The 20,726-nt window shown below is 43.1% G+C and overlaps 1 protein-coding gene across 2 annotated transcripts in view; it reads left to right on the forward strand.

Moving 5' to 3' along the window:
• The first annotated feature begins 448 nt into the window (after window positions 1–448).
• LOC146796828 (metalloproteinase inhibitor 1-like) overlaps window positions 449–20,726 on the forward strand; it is a 50,136-nt gene continuing 29,858 nt past the window's right edge. The window contains exon 1 of one of the 2 annotated variants that reach the window (XM_085629569.1): window positions 449–509. The gene's annotated coding sequence lies outside the window, so the exon portion shown is untranslated. The remainder of the gene's footprint in view (window positions 510–20,726) is intronic. The other variant, XM_085629570.1, reaches the window with a different exon arrangement.

Below are 20,726 nucleotides of genomic sequence, written 5' to 3' on the forward strand. Positions count from 1 at the left end.
GGATCCCGGCTCAGGCAGGGGCCCTATGGCAGTCCGACCACCACGGTAAAAATAATGCTGGCGGAGCTGCAGCAGTGACGGTGGTTGACCCGCCTGCACTAGTACTGTGGTCCTAGGACCGCTAATATTGTAATAAGGCCCTAAGCGATTTGTCCAGAATCACAGGATATTTAGCAATCACAGAGACTCGAACCTGGCTCCCCCATTCAAAAGTTGGCAGCTCGGGCATTAAGGCCACATCTTCTCTTATTCCTTTGACTGTTGTAACTGTTTAACTCCTCTCCAACATTTTCCTTGATGTGTTTTGTCTGGTTTCATACTTTGGCAATCTGTCATACAGGAAGGACAGTATGTTTCATGAACGGGTGTTCCCTGGCAGCCTCGCCCATTGTTACACGTCTTGCCCGCCTACTCACCGGGCCTCTCTCTAAACCATAAAAGGGCCCCACTGGCAAAAGCCGCTGCACCACAGAGATCACAAGAGTGGAGCGCCAAGCCTGAAGCCGCAGGTAAGTGCCAACAACCTGTATATATCAATCAACAGCTGTCATGCAAAGAGCACCAGTGCTGATTACTCAGAGAGCCTTGATCCCCTGCCTTCCTCTTCATTTGTAAGCAACACTCTCACACACACACAGACGCGCACACACACACACACACACACATATTATCACTACATTTATAAGCAGATGCTCTGAGTGTAATATACTATTTATTAGAGATGTGCAAAATTTGTGTAGTTTTTTTTGCTCGTAATTAGGTGGAATTTTGGTAAAATTTCATAACAATATGTGAAATACTAATCCGTCTTCTAGTGCTGTATTTTGGCAGGAAATGTATCCTCGCATCAGATTCTGACGGCAGCTAAAGTGTGAAAATCATATTTGCAGTAAATAACAGAAACTAGCATTCTGGCTGTGCATGTTGTTCCCGCCCTCCTTCCTGCAGTATCATTTTGCCACGAATGGCGGCATAAGAATGCGCCATGGCATAATGGTGTTACTTCAGGAATATTGCATATCAAGGATAATACGGAACTCTGAAAAATTGGGCTGAATGGCATGATGCTCTCTAACAGGACTCTTTGCTGGAGCCTTTTCTAACTAGGTCATGTATAGAGTCTCTCCTCCGAGTATTGCATATTCCCTGATGCAGTCAATCAATGTTTTATATTAAAGTAGTCAATAGGATCACACGCCCTTACGCCCGAAATGTACGTTTCACTTTTTCAGATGTAATGAGCTTACGGGACCATTTAATTATTTCCAGCAGGTGCCTTCAACATACCTCCTTTCCAATTCATTTCATTTTCATTGTTAATGAATCTACTAAAATTCATATTTGTCAAAAGTCCTCTCATTAACATGATTAAAACTACCAACAATTGTGCAAAAATAAGCAAGCGTTTTAAACGGTTTTTTTCATCTCAGTTTGGTTTTACCACAGTCCGTGCATGTCAGCTCTTGGCTTCCTCCCCGCCAGGCTACCTTTGGGGTTTATGTACAAGCCCATTGAGCCACTGATGGGTCACTTATGGGAAAGAGTGACGCACTGGAGACGCAAGGGGCTTGTAAATAAGCCCCTTTGTCTTTTTCCGCACTTCCATCCCTTACATCATTTTTTTTTGTTTTTATCTGGGAACAGCAACTTTGTTGGGGTGAAGGCCGTAACCCCAATAGGAAGCTGTTATTGGGTTCTCTGGCCGGTCTGTTTTTCTTTCTTTCTTTTCCATGAGGGGGTGGGTTGGATTTCCGAACTTTGTATTCTTTCAGTTTTATGATTTGGTGTGGGGGGGGGGAGGGGTAGATTATTGAGGCATGGGGGTGGATTATTGAGGCATTACAGCTCCTACATCCCGGCATTTCATCTTTTCTGGGTTTTGTTACTTTCCCACCTGCTCTGATGCAGTATGGCGTTTGTGCCAAAAAGTCCAAACATGGTAGTACGTATATAGTTGAAATTACCTGGTTTAATGAAGGTGTCACATATGACATGGTACCATGTGACAGCCAAAGTCAAAGTCAAAGTTTGCTTTATTCCGTTAAAATTTTAAAACCATCAAAGCACAGAACAGTAATTCATTGTACAGGTAAATGCAATTACAAAAATTTTTAACACAATAAATAAATACTATACAATTTGGCACTAAGTACAATAAAAGTATGTCATTCAATTAGTTCAACCATATTACAATCTATAAAATCATTTATCCTTCAAAATTCCATCTTCAACAGTTTGTTAAGCACAATACACATAGGAAAATGAGGGGAATTACTAAATGGGCTGAACCCTATTTCTACATCTTATGGCACATACGATGAAGCTAGCAACCCCAAAGCAAATCAAAGGGGACTCCAACATTTGTAGATAGGCCAACGCAGGCCTCACTTGCTCAAATTGACAATTCTTAACAATCGGAAGAATATATTTTTTACGCTGAGAAGAGTAGAATTTACAAAAAAATAACATGTGCAACGTATTTTGTTCAGAAATGTTGTCACAAGGACAAGGCCCCAAAGTTCCCTCTTTGAAAAAGCCTTTGGGGTAGGCCAAAAGCCAAGGAAGCATGCCATGTTTAAACCTTATTAGCAAAAACAGATGGAATGGTTTGTTAATATAGGTTAAGTAAGGCTGAATCTCACCACCTAAACTTAGCATGACAAACCTCCTAACTGTCGGCTTCCCCAACTCATCTCCTTCCCTCGACAACATCGCTCTAGTCAAAAATTGGGTCTTAAGGGCCTTGATTTTCTCTTTACTCAGCGCTCAAGGACTGTTAAACAATTCAAGACAGCCAAGTGACTTCAGATTGTTTTTAATATAGCTAATCCATGGGATAGACAAAGCTTCATCTAGGGACAAACAATCTTGAATAATTTGTTGGTTTAGATTTGGTGGCTGCTGCGCCCAAACTCTAAACCAGCCTAATAGCGGGGCCACAGATATTTGGTCAGTAAGATATCCCACCCCCAGGTCCTCGTGTATGTTAAAAGTTGGAGCAGAAGGGGGAAGAGACAACAGTTTCCGAAAAAAAGTATTTTCTACAGTTTGAATGTCAGGTGAGGCCTTATAACCCCAAACCTCACTACCATATAGGGCCATGGGAATACACTTAGCTCTATAAATTTTCATAAGAGCAGGAAGCGGTTTACACCCCAAACGCTTTGCAAAGCCCAACAGCGCTCCTGTTGCTCTAGCAAGGTTATTCTTTTTCTGGGCACGTTGCATGACCCAAGATCTTCTATCATCAAATGCAATCCCTAAATATGGGAAGGTCTGCACTTTTGTTAATTCCTGCCCATTACAGAAAAATGTAACCTTTTTCGCCCTCCCCGTACCTATTGACATGGAATGTGATTTTTTGAAATTTATTAATAAGTCTAAAGAGACCATAAAATCATAAAATCCATTTAAAAGAGCTTGTAAACCTCTCGCGGTTCTTGCCAACAAGACAGTGTCATCCGCATATAGTAATGCAGGGATCATTTTTGAGCCGGCTTTGGGAATATCTTTACTAACCGAGGTTAAAACCACGCCCAAATTATTAATGTAAAGCGAGAAAAGTGGGGGGGCAAGAATGCACCCCTGTCTTACCCCGCGCTTTACCTGCCAAGCATCTGTCTGACTCCCATCTTCACTATAGCGGACGACTGCGGTAGTATCCTCGTGGATGACAGCCAAAAAAGAAATCAATACTGGATCAAGCCCCAAAACGGCTAATAAGGCCCATAATTTTTGCCGATTTACAAGATCGAAAGCAGTGGACAAATCCATAAAAGCTAGATGAAGGTCCCCCTGCTTAGCGACCGTGTATTTCCCAATAATGAGATGTAAATTAAGGCATTGACCTACAGTACCCTTTCCTTGTCTAAACCCATATTGTAGGTCAGAGATTATAGATTTCTCCTCCAACCAGACTGTTAAACGGGCAAGGACAACTTTACCCATTACTTTCATGGCAGAATCCAAGAGAGAAATAGCCCGGTAACAAGCCGGATCTTCTCTTGAACCTTTTTTAAATAGAAGGACAATAACAGCTTTGCCCCAAGATTTAGGAGCACCGGCCTCAGATGCAGCATTAAAAACACGAGTTAAAAGTTTTGCCCAAAAAGGTCCGCGGGAACTCCATCCGGTCCTGGGGCTTTACCTTTTGCCATTGACTCAATGGCCTCCAGGACTTCTTCCTCCTTAAAAAGGATTCTAGAGGCTAATATACTATCCGCATAATTTACTGGATTAAATTCTTGAATCTCCGAGTAAAGACCACTAAAATGAGCCACCCAACTATCTGGCGGGATGAGACACTCTTTGTTAGTATTCTCCAGTTCATCAAAGAGAGGACTATTAATCACCTTCCAGAACTGGCTACTATTTTTCTGGATACTTGCATCTGACAAATCATCCCATGCCTTATTTCTTAACTGAGTTTTCCTGTCCTTTATTGCTTTTTTATAACATCTTCTTGTCACTGCTAAGAATCCGGTTTTTACCGGATTCTTTCAGTGCCGATAAGAGAGCAAAGTGAGCACTAGAACAAGCATGGTCAAACCAATTTTTAAATTTCTTGGGCCTTGGTCTCCCATGGCTGGTAAGATTCCCCACAACTTGTTTAGTTATTCTATTAAAGGCACCCAGAATAACCCTCGATTGCGCCACTACCGAAAGACACAGACTAAAATCCTCTTTATTACTTTCGTATAAGTTTTCAAGGAAATCGGCCGGGGAAATAACATCCCATCTCAGCCGTCTTCCCTGACTAGTAGTCTCTAAATTTGTGTTGGAGATCAAAGGCAAGGGAACATCATTCCTCAAGGCCTTAACTTTGATTTCCACAGTAAGAGGATTGTGGTCACTTAAGGCATTTTGCGTAACGCAAAAAGTTCCCAGTAAGTTCATCAAAAGGCGAGATACGAAGATATAGTCAATCGTACTGCAACGGCCTTGACCCATGAACGTAGGGACAGGAACCAACAAGTCTTGAACAGGCATGTGTAAATGATAAGCCGATACCATACTCTCTAAATATATCCCACCCTTAGAATGTTCAAAGTGGATAGCCTCTTGCGGGCAAAAATCGTGATAATTATTTCCAAAACAATTAAATGACATACGTGAATATTAAAATCCCCAAAAAGTAAAAGCAAATAAGGTTTAACGTTAATTGCATCGTACTCGTCCAAAAAAGTGAACAGTGCTTTAAGATGCTCTAACTCATCAAGTCTAGTAAATGAGTTATAAAAATTAACCACCAATAATGATGGCAAGTTAACACCTTCCATTTTCACCGCTAAAATATGAGGAGAATTGGTCACTAACAGCTCCATGCTATATAATAACTTTAGACTGAATAATAACAAAAGACCCCCTCGTGGTCTCCCCATAAGAGAAGGCACAGCGTATTTGATAAAAGACTGATACCCATCCAGGTAGTAAGGATCTATGGCCTCCCATGTTTCTTGCAGAGCAATTATGTGATAAGTGGAAAGAAAAGCCCTCCAGTTTTGATCACCTCTTTTAGAGCGAAGACCAGCAATATTCCATGATAAAGAAGTAATTATATCTATTGCTGGAGTGCCTCCTACACACCCTCGCTCTTGTGTTATACAATTTTCCAAGTTAAATGAAAGAGGTAGTGGATCAACTTCTACTCCATAATTAGGCAACTCAACACCCAAATTATCGAAATTAATGATAGGAGCTGTTCCGCTCCCAACTACAGAAACTTCCTCAGGGCACCTCTGCGTGGCTCTTATGTCGTGCTCTGTCTGTAGAGGTAAAGTTTTATCTATTGAAGCACTGAAATTGACAATATTATCCACAGCAGGTATCCTGGGAGGTAAAGACCCAAAGAAATTAGAAAAAACTGCACTGGATACATCATTATGGGTGTAAACTCTATCGACCCTGAGTCAGTCATTAACGTCTAGAGTGCTAAGGACTTCGTATCTATTACTTAATAGCAATGTTTTACTTGCAGCGACGTGCTGAAAGGTATGCTCTCTCATTCCGGCAGGCCCCAAAAAAAGAAGTGGGTAAAAAAAGCCCAATGGGAGAACATTAACGTAGTCCTTTTGAATTCTGATAGACCCTGCTTGTCTCAAAATGTGGTCTACTATATCGGGGGAACTAAAATTCACAACGACACAATCACCCTTCAGTGTCTTATTGGACTTCCCGACCCAAGGAACCCTTCTCACCATTTTAAAACAATCAAAGAGGTGACTCCCCAAGACTGTCTTACCAGCCAAATAGTGGAGGGCTTTATTTTTTAGGGAGGACCAATGCTCTTCCTTGCCATCACAAATTTTCGGGACATTGGCCAGAATAACCGTATATGGGCAGGCCTCTGGTGGCAAATTTAAAGGGCGATCCTTGCGTGTAAGCTCCCCCCGAGAACTTAGTCTTTCAGTATGACCCCTCGACCCGGAGCTAACAACACCGTTTATTCCCCGAGCAGGTGGTAAGGGGTTTATAGGGCCAACAACACGAGTCGACATAGACTCAACCAGTTCAGACACTCTAGATGTAACTGCACTTAGGGGGTGAAGATCAGATGGGTTAGGCCTTAACACCGGTGCACTCTGACCCGCTATATGACGTTCAATAAGAATAAGTCTATCGTCAATCTTACTAAGTCTATCCATGACTAGCGATATGTTCCTAGGTTGTTTAGCTTGTTGGCGGCTTCCTTTGGGGGCATGAGTAGCTTTTCTCCTACCCTTGGGTACTTTAACAGTAGCAACAGAAGGGATCTTTAACTGCCTAGTGCGTAAGGCTGGGGGGAAAGAGAGGGACTAGAGACGTTCATCGAAAATGGGGCACTGGGAGGACAGGACTCTAAAGCAGGCCCAGAAGAGATAGAATGGGTAGCCTGTGACGAAACAACTGAATTGAGCTGGGTAAAAGGCTCTAATGACAACCTTCTTTCCACTATTTCAATTTCTTTTGACACGGCATTTTCAGCTTTTTTCAAATAAGCATCTAGGGTCCCTGACCCCCCGGCTTTAGAGCCCTTGTTGTAGTTTTTCGCCATAGCATATTCTAAAACAGAAACCTCAATACGTTTGTAACAACAGCTATCAAAACATGAAAGTCCTTAACAGTGCAAACCTCAAGAACCGACGAGGTGTTGGAACGAACAGTCTCAGAGAACGTCTGGTGCCGGTTAGAGGGGTGGCCCAGCCCAGCCTTGTACAGCCCCGGATGGCCACAGACGGCCCGCCCTTTGCCCGGGCTTAGCCCGGCGCCGCCCGCGTGCGTCCCGCGACGCAGAGGGAGCCTCCTTCTCTTAAGCGCCTCCGGGCACGAAGATTCTGAACAGCTGAGGAGCGCTCAGCCCTCTGGGAGCTGTAGTCTCCCCCTGCGATGGCTGCGCGATGTCAAACAGCGGCTGCAGGGGAGACACACAGCGTCAGGGACCCAGGGGCGATATGGTAGGTAGGAGTGAGATGCTCGTGAATCCTTCCAGGCAGGGCAGCGTCTGAATTGTAACCCGCTCCACCGAGGGAGCCTCCTTCTCTTAAGCGCCTCCGGGCGCGAAGATTCTGAACAGCTGAGGAGCGCTCAGCCCTCTGGGAGCTGTAGTCTCCCCCTGCGATGGCTGCGCGATGTCAAACAGCGGCTGCAGGGGAGACACACAGCATCAGGGACCCAGGGGCGATATGGTAGGTAGGAGTGAGATGCTCGTGAATCCTTCCAGGCAGGCAGCGTCTGAATTGTAACCCAGCCATAAAGGGGTATGCCTTTTGTACAATTAGCAGCTTTGCAAAAATTGTGCCATATAAGGATGTGGAATATTTTGGCCTCATTATGGGGCAGATTTACAAGCACCTTGCGAGACATTTACGCCACCGTTGCGGCGGCGTAAACCATGCGCTATGTTGCGCCTTGTTTACAACGTGACGCATCTAGGGAGATGCGTCACGTTGTAAAGCCCTGCGCTACATTAAACCTGCGTCAGGTTTAATGTACGCAGGGTGGGCGTTCCGTCGGAAAAAGCCTCGGAAAAGTGATGCAGTGAAATCTACAAGATTTCACTGAGTCACTTTTCCGACGCTGCTGCATCAAAACCCTGCGCCTGCTTGAAGCAGGCGTAAGGCATGACACAGCATGTTCGGTATGGGCAGCCCCTGAGCATTGCTGGAGTTGCGTCATGCTTGTGACACGACTCCAGCAATGCCCTTATGCCATCAGATGCGTCACGCATCTGTTTATCCTTGCGCCATGATGCGCTGCATTGTAAATGCGGCGCATCTGTGGTGGCGCAAGGGTAAACTTGCGTGACGCATCTTTCCTGGCGCATCCCTGCTGATTTTCAGGGATGCGCCAGGAAACATAAATCTGCCCCTATGCGTTCAGAGGATCTTGGCTCTCCATTGCGGGCGGGCAGGAATTCCCAATTGTGGACAGTATCCCATCACCAAAATCACCTAATTACAAGTTTTCTCCCCGGAACTGGGAATAACAATATGTATAGGGAGATACCGGGTCCCTTTCCCTGCTTCCATTTAATAAAACCACAAAAATGTCTTGCTTGCTCTGTGCAGGCACAACGTGTCAGGAACAGGACCAGTGGGGTCTCGGGTGGTGCGAGGGACCAGGGGATCCGGCTAGGCGTGAGTTTCTCCGGAGTAGGGGGCGGGGGCCGGAAGAGGGGGGGTTTGTCTCAGCACCTGCAACTGGTAAACTGGTTCAGAGGCTTTTATAATTTTGTAATGTGTAATTAACATTTATAAAGCGCATTAAACCAAGATATCACAGCGCTATAACCGACAGGAGCATACGAGGGGGAGCAACCAAGGCAATTCAAGTTGTGAGAAAAGACAAGTCTTCACAGTCTTGTGGAATACAGAGTAAGCGGTAACACTAGCAATGTGTACGGGGAGAGTGTGGTGCAGATCGGAGCTTCCGAATCCCCTCTACTTCCACGGACGGAGTGATTTCACAGTCACACGCACACACACACATCCCACGCTGGTGGGGCCCATTACACCAACATTCATCCTACCACCCTATCCGTGCAATGTATAAGGGGAAACACTTTTCAATCACCTGATTAACCAATCTGCATGTACCCTGAGGTCGATGCGACCTGCTAGTTGCTATAGATCTGTTGAAAAACAATTCAAACACTATGCATTTTCAATAAATCATGACAATAAAATAATCACCCGACACAGTAATTCAAACAGAATATTTTTATCTAAATTAATTTGTAAGAAAAGCCAAATATAAATGCAAAGTCATTTCGTCTCATATTTACCTATTCTGGCTAAAAGTCGTTTTCTAAGTCAGAACTGGTCCTCAGCAAAAGTTAAAGTTTCTAGTCGTCATGTAGAGTCACCGTCCTCTCCGTCAGCATCCGGACCTCTGATCATTGGTTCGGGAAGAAGTGGCGCTAGACCTCTCTAGTCTACTTATATTTATACTAAAATTTTACATTCAAAGGTTACAAACAGAACATTAAAACATCCGTTGAGCAGGAAAAACTGTCGTCTTGTTACATTTAGGAATTTTCCCATTGTTGATAACTTCGAATTTCTGAATAGAAAGTCAGATGTCCATAGTTAATTCGTTACTTCTACGGATGTCTCTTTTGGATAAGAAAGTATCATCTCGTGAGACCACTAAAAGTTCATCTAGTTGGATTATTCATTTGTAACAATTGTTGATTCTCAGGGGCCATTGGCAGTCGTCCCAGATTTGTCGTCATGTACATGGCTTTTCAGTTCAAGGCGAGGCCAGGGTCGCAGTCAGCGCAAAGCCTCTTTTCATTTTACATCTACTTGAATACAGGCTGCGGATGATGGCCATCTTTCAGCAGGCCATAATTGTCAACTTAAGAACAAAGGAAACACAAAACATAATTACTGCACGGAAATGATGATACAATGTTATTCCCCTGCTAATACCCTTATGTGTATGTATTTATCTAGCCATTTGCGACATCAAAAGCCATTAATGCATATTAATTTTAAGCGCAAAACAAATAACATCACGTAAGCAACATTTATATTGTCAATATGCTCACCAACCTAGTTCACTTATTATTTTTAGCCATGCAATAGCATTCCCACATGTAATTCTTCTGTTAATAAGGTTGGTTAATCAAATACGACAAACCTTTAGTAGTTACTAATTAATCAGTAGTATTTTTAATAATGACATACAGATATTTGGGTGCATAAAGAAAACCCTGCTCCATCAATCCCCCTTTGGTGATATCTAATCACCACAAAAATCAAAACCCCCCAAAAAATCAATTTTATTTCCCCTTTTTAAGAAATTCGAAATGTGTTCTTGTTCATTTTTCAAACCCTTGTTTCCATTTCATCTTCTTTCTTAGTTTCTAAATACATGCTTTCCCTAAGTTCTTCTAATTCTATTTCTTGTTGATCTCTTTCTGATTTCTTTTGTCTCTTTTTAACATGTTCTCTTGTTATTTTCTTTTTATTTCTTCTGTATCTACAACACAGACACCCTAAAGAATTAATAATGCTACAATTACACACGTTAATGGAAATAGTACTTTACCAAATATGGTACTACCTATTTTAGCAATAAAGTTCTTAATAGCAATCATCTTATTAGCCATTTTAGTCCAGATACTTTCAGCTTCCAGTGGTACTAATTCTTCATGCAAATCAGTAATATTTTTGATATAGACCTTTAGATCTTTGCTTTCGTCTGGAATGTAAGTGCAACAATGTTGAACCTTCAGCATTCCACAGACTCCACCCTCTTTTGCCAATAGAATGTCAAGGGCAAGTCGATTTCGCATCGCCATAGCGCGTAAAGCAGCCATTTCCGTATTTACCAAAAGAAAGCCTCCAGCGGTGCTTGATGACAAGCGATCTACCACTGTTGACAGCTTCCGAATGCCAAATGCATTCAATGAAATTCCCACTGCTGGTATCAGAGCTCCAAAAATATCTCCTACAATTTCTGTCCATGTTTCTCTTTTATAGCGTGTTAATGTATTAGTTTGTTCAGCATTGTCTACTCTATCCATGTGAGAAATCTTTCGAAAGACCAGGCCTACATAACATGTGCCATACCAATGGTCGGGCAACCTGTAATAAGCCTTGTTCCCACAAATATAATACACTCCTGGGAAAGCTGGATCTTCTCCTCCTCTAAATCCCCATCCGGTTGCAATAAAGAATGTATCATGGCACTCACTAGTCCCTATGAAATAATAATCATACTGGGATTTCTTCCTGGTAATGCATAATTTCCCTTTATGTGGTGTATCTAGAGCCAAGGTTGGACTAGCCCCATCTTTCAATTCTTTTTCTTTCTCAATATCCCACATTGTTTCACTTATCTTATGTCCCTCAACTTTCTTATGCATGTTCAACCTTCTTCTCTCAACCATGTCTAGAAATGTTTTCTCTTCTTCCTTCAAACTGCAAGTTAAATTGTTTCTAAGAATATTATCTTTATTAGGCATGCTATAATCTAACTTCCCTAATAGATAAAATATACTAATCAACACACTACATGAGATTCCATACGTAGCCGGAAGGTGATGGTAAGTCACTCCTTCTGAAACAGATGCAGGTAATTGCATACAGACGTAGCAATCCCTTACTTCCATTGTCTTTACGTATTCATATAATAATTTTGAAAATACATTGCTAGAAAAATCATTAATAGACCTATCCTTATGTATATGTACATTACTAGTTCTAGTTGGAACTACCTTCAGTGAACTCTTCCCTATATTAGCCATATTCTCAGTGTGTCCTTCTAAAGTGTCTATAGTAATTCTAAAAGAAATCAGTAGAGTAAGCACGCTCCACAGCAGCATTAATAATCCTGTACAGCAGCAGCACATTTTGCACCATCTCTTCAAGAAGGTACATCTACTTTGATTATTCTCAGTGTTAGCCATTTTGTTACTTTGACCGTGTCTTTTGACTTAGCCTCTTCTACTCCACTACTGAACTTTAGGGCAGCAAGTACCCACCAGATTAATACAATCTATTAGTTCTTAGTATATTTTCACTTCCTTCTTCAAATGATTTCTTTGTATTTACTCAATTTGGGTTTTCATCATTCTTTATTGTCTCTTCATCATCATCAAACTGTATCAGGTCCTGAACATCCGTTTCTTCTCCAATGTCGGACAAGATAACTCTCAGGATTCCAACAGCTTCTTCTTCTTCAACCACTTTCAGCAAAGCCTCCTCTGGATTTCCTTGACTATCTGCCTCTTCTCCTTCTTCAGGCAGTGCCACATACGTCCATTCCGGTGACTTATACTTCTGATTTGGTTTTCTGATTCTTTTAGTTTCTTCTGTTTTCTTTGTTTCTTCCTCTTTCGTTTGGTTTTGACTTGACACTTTGTTCACTTGTTCAGCTTTTGAAGAGTTAACTCGTGTCAGTCGGTATCTCAGTCTCTTTATCTTATTGGGCCAAAGATCTCCTTTAGCATTTCTTTTCTGTTTTCCTTCTTTACTGTTTCTTTCTCCGATCCAAGTTTTCTTTCTCAGAACTCGACCTTCATGTATCTCATTTTCACTTTCATCAGATTCTGTCTCGATTGCCTCTGGTTCATCAATAATTTTTACTTCTTCCACAGTCTCTTTTTCCACCAATTGAGATTTCCCTACTTCTGTCCCTCCTCGGGTCTCCGACACGCAATCTTCTTGCTGTCTACTTGTCCCTTCACCTAGCTTGTTGTTGGTGTTCCCGACACCTCCTCGGGGTTTTTCCGCAATCTGTCCCTCTCTGTCTTTTTCTGTCCCTTCTTCTTCAAGAATTATCTCAGGTGGAACTTCTCCAATTTCCTCATTTGATTCAGGTGGAAATGTTCTTTTCTTTCCTTTCTTTCTTTTTGTGTTCGTCACTGTTAATTGGGACTTCAGGCACTTCCTCAGAATCTGAATTTGTCTCTGAAGTTGGTAAGGTTCCTTTCAGAACTTCTTCTGGCGGGACAAAAGTTTCTCTTGACTCACTTTCTCCCCTTTCAGGATTCTTTTTCCTTTTTACTGCCTCACTGTCTGCATCATCACTGGAATCTGATTCTTCAAAATATTATTTTCCAGTACCATCTCTTGGATTTAGAACTCTCAGAGTGTGACTTGCATGTATCCAATTTTTCACTCCAGCACACTTCACAGCAGTTGTTGTAGTCAGAACAACTTACCTTGGTCTTCCCCACCTCGGAACCAGGCAGTTTCTTCTTCTGTGGACTTTTATTCTTACCCAGTCCCCTGGGCTCAGATCATGGGCTTGCTTCTTTTCAAGTGTGGTGGCGTCTTCTCCAACCTGGTGAAACACAGAATGGACTGCGTCAGCCAGGCCTTTACAATAATCCAAAATCATGTCATCAGTTATAGTCATCAGCTTGTTGACTGGTACAAATGCATGTCTCATTGCACGTCCCATGATGATCTCATGTGGACTCAAACCTGTGGTTCTGTCTGGAGTAGACCTTATTGTCATCAGGACTAGAGGCAAGATATCAGGCCATTTCATTCCTGTGGCTATGCACATTTTGCCAATTCTGTTCTTAATGGTACCATTCATTTGTTCAACCACACCAGAAGCCTCTGGTCGGTAGGCACAATGTAGCTTCTGCTGTACACTCAATGCTTCACAGATTAAACCCATGATTTCATTATAAAAGTGTCCTCCTCTGTCTGATTCAATGGTCACTGGGAACCCATACCTTGGGATGAATTCTCTTAACAGCAGCTTGGCCACTGTTATCCCATCATTTCTTCTGGTTGGAAATGCCTCCACCCACCTGGAGAACAAACAGACTACCACCAGGACATACCTTAGTCTATTGACTTTGGGCATTTCGATGAAGTCTACCTGCATTCTGGTGAAAGGTCCTCCCTCTCTGCCTATAGTACCTAGGCTCACCACTGTTTTCTTTCCAGGATTAAATTGCTGACATATCAGACATCTCTGACAGAGACTCTCTGCTATCATCCTGAATTTTGCATTGTACCAGGTCTGCTTAAAGGCTCTTATCATAGCATCCCTTCCCAGGTGTCCCTGGCCATGATACATTCTTGCAATTGTTGACAGCATGCTATTAGGCATGACTGGTCTTCCATCTCTGTAGACCCACATGTGATCCTTTTCCCTGGGTGCACAACCTGCTTTTACCCAATCTTTCATTTCCTCATCTCCTGACTCATCCTGCAACTGTTTTACTTCCTCCCATGTTCCCACCACATTAGTAAACATTAAGGAACAAGAATACATCTCTTTTTCTTTACTTCGGTTGATGGAGTGATTATTCCTCGCACAATACTGTGCTATGTCATTAGCAAATTTATTGCCAAGGGTGACAAAATCATCACCTTGACCATGAGCAGCACATTTTACAACTGCTAGTTCTTTAGGCAGCTGTATCGCCTCAAGCAATTTTCCAACCACTTCAGCATTCTTTATGGGAGTTCCACTTGAGGTCAGGAAACCTCTTTGTAGCCATAGCTGGCCAAAATCATGGACAACTCTGAAGCCATACTGGCTGTCAGTCATTACAGTCACTCTTACATTCCTTCCAATCTTGCATGCTTTTGTCAGTGCCACCAATTCTGCCACTTGAGCGGATTTAACTCCTTTCAAGGGTGATGCTTCTACAACTTCTGAAACTTTACACACAGCATATGCAGCACTCAGCACTCCTTCTTCCGTTCTCAGACAAGATCCATCCACAAACAACACGTGATCACTCTCAGGCAGTGGCAGATCTCTTATGTCTGGTCTTGGTTTTGTACAGTAATCAAGCACATCCAGGCAATCATGATCAACATCATCTCTCACACCTACATTTTCAGCATCTGGCAACAGTGTTTCTGGATTCACATTCACACATCTCTCCAGACTCACATTTGTTGCTCCAAGAATGACTTTCTCATATTTAGTCAGCCGACTATGAGACATGAACTGTGTCCGGCTCCTTGTTAAAAGGATTGCCACATCATGAGGTACGAATACCCGTACAGGATATCCCATTATAATGCCCTCACTTTGTTCCAGACTTCTGCATGTAGCAGCTACTGCTTTCAGGCAACCTGGTAAACCCCCTGCTACTGGGTCAAGTGTTGATGAGAAGTACGCAATTGGCCTTCTCAGACGTCCATGTTTCTGGATTAACACTGAAAGTGCACATCCATTCCTCTCACTACAGTACAGCTCGAATTCCTTTTCATAATCTGGCATTCCTAGGGCAGTAGCTTCACATAGCCTGTTCTTTAATTCTCTGAATGCTGCCATTTCTTCTGGGTTTAATTCCAATGGGTCTTTCACCTCACTTTTAGTCAATTTAATCAGGGGTTTGGCAATTAAAGAAAAGTTACTTATCCACTGACGACAGTAACCTACCATTCCCAGAAACATTCTTACCTCTCTTTGTGTCATTGGGGCTCTCATTCCTCTGATGATTTTAATTCTGTCAATGGTCACTTTCCTCAGGCCTTTCTCAATATTATGTTCCAAATACTGGACTTCTTTCTGGCAGAATTGCATTTTGGCTGGAGATACCTTTAATTCTCCATCTGCCAAATGATTCAGCAAAGCAATGGTGTCTGTCTCACAAGCTTCACGTGTTTTTGATGCCACAAGCAGGTCATCAATATACTGGACCAAAACTGATTCAACATCTTTTCCCGTAAATTCCTCAACACGGCCAGATTAAATGAGCCATGTTCCGGGAAAGCTAAAACTCCATCCTCCTTAGTATACTTCGCCCAGTTGTCTAACCAAACACAGGTATGATACCCATATTTTGCAACCATAAAGGATACGGGGGTTCTTGTCGGAGGAAGTAACTCTCCTTCCCTAGTTATGATATCCTTATCCTTGTCAAACCAGGTCTTAACTTTACTAAACAAGAATTTCTTTTTCCTTTCTCCTTTATGGTAATACATTTTCTTGTTTTCCGCAACTCTTAGTCTGTTCTACAACTGTACGATGTCCTGTTCAATTGCAGCGCGACTCACACTAACGCACCAATCCGAGCGTTTACGTCACTGACTCAGTCCACGAATCCCAGCGCGACTCACACTAACGCACCAATCCTGGAGCGTCTACGTCACCCTGTACTTCTTCCAATCCCTGCGCGGCGCACACCAACGCACCAATCACAGCGCTTTCTCTGTTCTAACCCACTGTCCAATCACAGCGCGGTCTTCCTGACGTCAGCAGTCGCTGCAGCAGCTTCTGCTCCTGTCTCCTGTCTCCCGTCTACCCCTCCTTTACAAGACTACTCGGTAGACTTTGTTTCAATTTCTACGAGTCTGTTAGTTACAACATACAAACATCTCCATTGTCTGCTTCGCTAACCACAGAACAGCAAAGAACTTTCCCACGAGAATCCCGCCTTTCCCGGGAGCAGCGCTTACCTCTGCCCCACTACGGAATCGTTACTCCCGTTGATAAAGTAGTACATACCTCTACTCTACCCTTCTTACAAGCACCAATTAACTGTTTTCTCCGGAATGCTCCTAAGAGTTCCACAATTAACCAGAATGCCTTCTCATTCACGCACTTTCGCACCAGAAAATGTAGTACATTCACACAGAATCCTGTCTTTCCCGAGAACAGCGAACAGTCTGTCCTGCTACAGAATTATTACATATGTTAACAAAGCAGCGCTTACCTCTGCTCTGTCCTTCAAACAAGCGTAGAGAATACCTATTACCTTCCTAGTGATAAGTGTTAACGGAAATCCCAAAAGGATCCCTGATACCTAAAACCAGAACTTCACAGATAACCTTCGCTATCATACACTCTTCTCGCACACAGAGAATACGTTTCTAATGGCAACACACGACGATGCTACCGAATCGAACCCAGACAATGCGACGCGCAACTTCAATTGTTACAAGTTTTTCCCCTGCATACATACAGAGCCAACAATTCCGCCTCTTCCGAGAGCAGCGCTTTCCTCTGCCCTACCACGGAACTGTCTCCGACTATCTACATCCCAGTAGCCGGACACACTACATAAAACTCAATACGACTTCAACATATAGTGTTAGTACATATATCAACATCAATCAATAATCAATAAGCTTATGTACACGCAAATTCACCAGATCAAGACAATAGTTAAACCATCATTCTGCTACCAAGAAACTGGTGCAGATCGGAGCTTCCGAATCCCCTCTACTTCCACGGACGGAGTGATTTCACAGTCACACGCACACACACACATCCCACGCTGGTGAGGCCCATTACACCAACATTCATCCTACCACCCTATCCGTGCCATGTATAAGGGGAAACACTTTTCAATCACCTGATTAACCAATCTGCATGTATCCTGAGGTCGATGCGACCTGCTAGTTGCTATAGATCTGGTGAAAAACAATTCAAACACTATGCATTTTCAATAAATCATGACAATAAAATAATCACCCGACACAGTAATTCAAACAGAATATTTTTATCTAAATTAATTTGTAAGAAAAGCCAAATATAAATGCAAAGTCATTTCTTCTCATATTTACCTATTCTGGCTAAAAGTCGTTTTCTAAGTCAGAACTGGTCCTCAGCAAAAGCTAAAGTTTCTAGCCGTCATGTAGAGTCACCGTCCTCTCCGTCAGCATCGGGACCTCTGATCATTGGTTCGGGAAGAAGTGGCGCTAGACCTCTCTAGTCTACTTATATTTATACTAAAATTTTACATTCAAAGGTTACAAACAGAACATTAAAACATCCGTTGAGCAGGAAAAACTGTCGTCTTGTTACATTTAGGAATTTTCCCATAATTGATAACTTTGAATTTCTGAATAGAAAGTCAGATGTCCATAGTTAATTCGTTACTTCTACGGATGTCTCTTTTGGATAAGAAAGTATCATCTCGTGAGACCACTAAAAGTTCATCTAGTTGGATTATTCATTTGTAACAATTGTTGATTCTCAGGGGCCATTGGCAGTCGTCCCAGATTTGTCGTCATGTACATGGCTTTTCAGTTCAAGGCGAGGCCAGGGTCGCAGTCAGCGCAAAGCCTCTTTTCATTTTACATCTACTTGAATACAGGCTGCGGATGGTGGCCATCTTTCAGCAGGCCACAATTGTCAACTTAAGAGCAAAGGAAACACAAAACATAATTACTGCACGGAAATGATGATACAATGTTATTCCCCTGCTAATACCCTTATGTGTATGTATTTATCTAGCCATTTGCGACATCAAAAGCCATTAATGCATATTAATTTTAAGTGCAAAACAAATAACATCACGTAAGCAACATTTATATTGTCAATATGCTCACCAACCTAGTTCACTTATTATTTTTAGCCATGCAATAGCATTCCCACATGTAATTCTTCTGTTAATAAGGTTGGTTAATCAAATACGACACACCTTTAGTAGTTACTAATTAATCAGTAGTATTTTTAATAATGACATACAGATATTTGGGTTTATAAAGAAAACCCTGCTCCATCAAGTGTTCCATAGCCGAGCAGCTGCCACTGAAAACGCCCATCTCGCCTTCCTGTAACGAGGAACAGTCACTTTCATCTGGCCAGCTGATCTCAACTGTCTGCTGGGAAGATACCAGTTGAAAGCGGCTCTTACATAGTGAGAGCCCTGCAGGTTAAGGGCCTTAAAAACCATACACTGGGATTTGAAGATCAGCCTTTTCCTCACCGGGAGCCAGTGGAGAGTCTGGAGTTATCAGGTCTGGAGTTTGGAGGCCTGATAATTCCAGGCACAGCCACAGTGAGAGATGTGCATGGTGGGCTTCCACCTTGAGTTATCCCGGCCTCAGGGTGAAAGTCGGTCACTCGTAACAAGGGCCTAGATGGTTAATGAAAGAGCCTTGCCCACTGGAAGGGTTTACTTCAAATATAACAGATATGTTCTGTGGCACTATGGTGCACGGGTGTGTGCATTGGCACATGATAGTCTAAAGTGCATCAGGCAGAGGGGCAGAGATTCAGCGCCCTATCTTACTGGGTATGGCATTGCTTTGGTCTCTCCCTTTCCTGCTTCTGCTTTTCTTGCTGTGCTGCATTGTGTGAACACTTGGTAATTCTTAGTAAATCTTCCCCAAAGAGTCCTAGGATGAAAACAATTCAAAGACAATTATACTGAATGAGTGACGTGATCTCTGTTCTCTTCCATCAGCTAGTCAAAACGTTTTCTGAAATAAAACAAAGAGCACAGTCTTGTACAGGCTCTGGGCATACAGGATACCACTTTACACGGGACGTACAAGTAAGTTACATATGCCAAACAGGTGTAGACCAATCATACCATGTTTAGAGGAGAGAAGGCATGCACTTTATCACTGAGTGGCAGTATTAAAGTGCCCAGAGTCCTAAAGCCAACAAATAGAAGGTCCGAAAAATAAGCAGATGAAGGCAAAAAGTTTGAGGATAACCATGTAGAAAGGGCCAGGTCCATTAACACATATATCACAAGTAGCTGACCCTCACATAAAACAGATTTCTTTCAAGCAGCAGAAGTGCCTTCTTCCCTCACATAGAACAGATATATCACAGGAAGCAGCAGTGCAGGCCTCCCCTTCACTGAACAGATTTATTGCAAGCCGCAGCAGTGCAATCTTCACTCACACAGAACAGATGTATGGCAGACAGCCGCAGCAGTGCAATCTGCACTCACACAGAACAGATGTATGGCAGACAGCCGCAGCAGTGCAATCTTCACTCACACAGAACAGATGTATGGCAGACAGCCGCAGCAGTGCAATCTTCACTCACACAGAACAGATGTATGGCAGACAGCCGCAGCAGTGCAATCTGCACTCACACAGAACAGATGTATGGCAGACAGCTGCAGCAGTGCAGACTTCCCCTTCACAGAACAGATGTATGGCAAGCCGCAGCAGTGCAATCTTCACTCACACAGAACAGATGTATGGCAGACAGCCGCAGCAGTGCAATCTGCACTCACACAGAACAGATGTATGGCAGACAGCTGCAGCAGTGCAGACTTCCCCTTCACAGAACAGATGTATGGCAAGCCGCAGCAGTGCAATCTTCACTCACACAGAACAGATGTATGGCAGACAGCTGCAGCAGTGCAATCTTCACTCACACAGAACAGATGTATGGCAGACAGCCGCAGCAGTGCAATCTGCACTCACACAGAACAGATGTATGGCAGACAGCTGCAGCAGTGCAATCTTCACTCACACAGAACAGATGTATGGCAGACAGCTGCAGCAGTGCAATCTGCACTAACACAGAACAGATGTATGGCAGACAGCCGCAGCAGTGCAATCTTCACTCACACAGAACAGATGTATGGCAGACAGCCGCAGCAGTGCAATCTTCACTCACACAGAACAGATGTATGGCAGACAGCTGCAGCAGTGCAATCTTCACTCACACAGAACAGATGTATGGCAGACAGCCGCAGCAGTGCAATCTGCACTCACACAGAACAGATGTATGGCAGACAGCCGCAGCAGTGCAATCTTCACTCACACAGAACAGATGTATGGCAGACAGCCGCAGCAGTGCAATCTGCACTCACACAGAACAGATGTATGGCAGACAGCTGCAGCAGTGCAATCTTCACTCACACAGAACAGATGTATGGCAGACAGCCGCAGCAGTGCAATCTGCACTCACACAGAACAGATGTATGGCAGACAGCTGCAGCAGTGCAATCTGCACTCACACAGAACAGATGTATGGCAGACAGCCGCAGCAGTGCAATCTGCACTCACACAGAACAGATGTATGGCAGACAGCTGCAGCAGTGCAATCTTCACTCA

Source organism: Triturus cristatus, chromosome 10 (assembly GCF_964204655.1).
Source record: "Triturus cristatus chromosome 10, aTriCri1.1, whole genome shotgun sequence".
Lineage (NCBI taxonomy): Eukaryota > Metazoa > Chordata > Amphibia > Caudata > Salamandridae > Triturus > Triturus cristatus.